Genomic DNA, 2,174 nt, shown 5'->3' with positions numbered 1-2,174 from the left:
ATTGACCACTTAGACACTACTTTAGATCTGGTTACTCCCTCTTCCTAACCGATTGAGACAAAAGGATCCTCACGGCCCTAGTCTGAGTAAAACACATTTTTAAAAAAAATTAGTCGAGAAAACTCGTCCCTCAAATATCCACCGATTAAAATGACCCTTATCTTGCCAAAGATTCTCAAACTTGGGGTCTCATATTTGAGAGTTTTTTAACAAAGTGAGGGTCATTTTAATCGATCGAAATAATAAGGACAAGTTTTCTTGACAAAAATTGGTTAATATGTTAGTTTTTGGTTTTTCTTTGTTTTGATTTGTTTTTTGTTTTTTTGTTTGTTTGTTTGTTTTTGTTGTTGGGGTTTGTTTTTTTTTTTTTTTTTTTTTTTTGGGGGGGGGGGGGTTTGGGGGGGGGGGGTGTTTGTTGGGTTTTTGTTTTTTGTTTTTTTTTTTGTTCTTGTTTTTTTTTTTTCATTTTCTGTTGGTTTTCGCGGGGTTTTGTTGTTGTTTTTTGGTCAGAGTACGGCGATTTAGTCACTACCACGACCAATATTGTCGTGCTCTGACAAAACACATTATTTTCATTTTAGCCATAAAATTTTACTTCTAAAATTGATCGAATATAATAATCCTCATTTTCTCAAAAGTCCAACACTGAAACTTCAAAGAAGCGTCAGATTTTAGACTTTTTTTTTCAAAGTTTAAGGTTTATTTTAATCGATCAAAAATTGAAGTGAAAGTTCCCTGACTAAAATGGAAAAATGGGGTACGACAGAATACAATAATATATTCCATAATGTGATTGCTTCTCCTTTTTTGTTCTCGTCCTCCCATCCTTTGCCCTACTTTTTGTTATAAATATTAAGCCTGAATTTCTTTCCAAGATGTTCTATCTTCTCTCTCTCTCTCTCTCTCTCTCTCTCTCTCTCTCTCTCTCTCTCTCTCTCTCTCTCTCTCTCTCTCTCTCTCTCTCTCTCTTTCTCTCTTAAACATTCTCACGCTCATATCTTCTCGCACCATAATTTTCGAGAGGCACAGTTTATTGTCTTTTCATGTATAAAGATATTTTACAATTACTTGATTTGGATTTGATCGTCCCCAATTCAGTCAGATGAGCGGTTCTATATAATATACCTTTGTATACCTTTTTTGTCATCGTCATTCGGCGACCCTTGCTTTTTCGAGATAGGTTTTCCAGCAGAACGTCGTTTTCCGATAATTAAATTTGAAAAGTTTATGAAAAGCAAAAAATGTGTAATTCTGCCTAAAATGAAATTACCTTCCCCTGCCCCTATCATAGTGATGCTCACAATTTTAGACATATATAAAGATCTGAATTTTTGTGTATGAAACATGCCATACAAACAAGTAATAGAAATACAAGAAAAATACCACCCCAAAAGCCTCTTGGTATCCTCGTTTCTTTCCTCGAAAGAATCGAAAAGCTTTCGTCCACTATCTCAGATTGCTCAAAATTACTTTAATAAAATATCTTCTATTTGTTTTCTATACTGTGTATATACAAGATAGAGACAATTGGAGAATCTTCACCTCAAGAATAGGAGGAACGGCCGATGTTGCGAAGTCGGATGACATCGAAAGCGGAAGGCTTTAAGTCTAGTAAGTCTAAGGCTCGAACATCCATTGAAAATCTCCTGCTGAACATAGTAATGTTACGAAGCCAGTTCTAAACATCCATTAAATCAATTATAATAATTATTTAGGTAAATTGTTGTCATTACCCTATTGACCCAAATGTTGACTTTTTATGTATAAAACGATAACTTCCACCATAGAACGTACTGATGCCGCAATGCAGAGAATGTTTTGACGATTAGATAACAGAGAAGTCCCTTGTTTCCTTGTAGAGAAAAGCTTGGATCAGCTTTTTTTACGGTTATTCGGAGGCGTGGGAAAAGCAAATGAGTGACATTCAGTCGTGCGTCTTTGTGTCCAGGTGTCTTTGTAACCTCTCACTAGCCATCCTACCAAAAAGGTCACTGTCACTATAATATTTCAATAAACTCTCATATTATTATTATCATCACTTATTTAGCTATTTGCTAGTCCTAAATTAACGCCTTTATAATATAAAAGAGTGAATGGCCTTGTGAGGCGTCGGTGGCCTTGCGCAGCGCGTCTCGTCTTGTTATAAGGTCAAGCGTTGTTGAATATGATCAATG

Source organism: Berghia stephanieae, chromosome 5, assembly GCF_034508935.2.
Source record: "Berghia stephanieae isolate SIO BIC M18660-M18661 chromosome 5, UCSD_Bste_1.3, whole genome shotgun sequence".
Classification (NCBI taxonomy): Eukaryota; Metazoa; Mollusca; class Gastropoda; order Nudibranchia; family Aeolidiidae; genus Berghia; species Berghia stephanieae.
Note: the sequence above shows the minus strand (reverse complement) of the source record.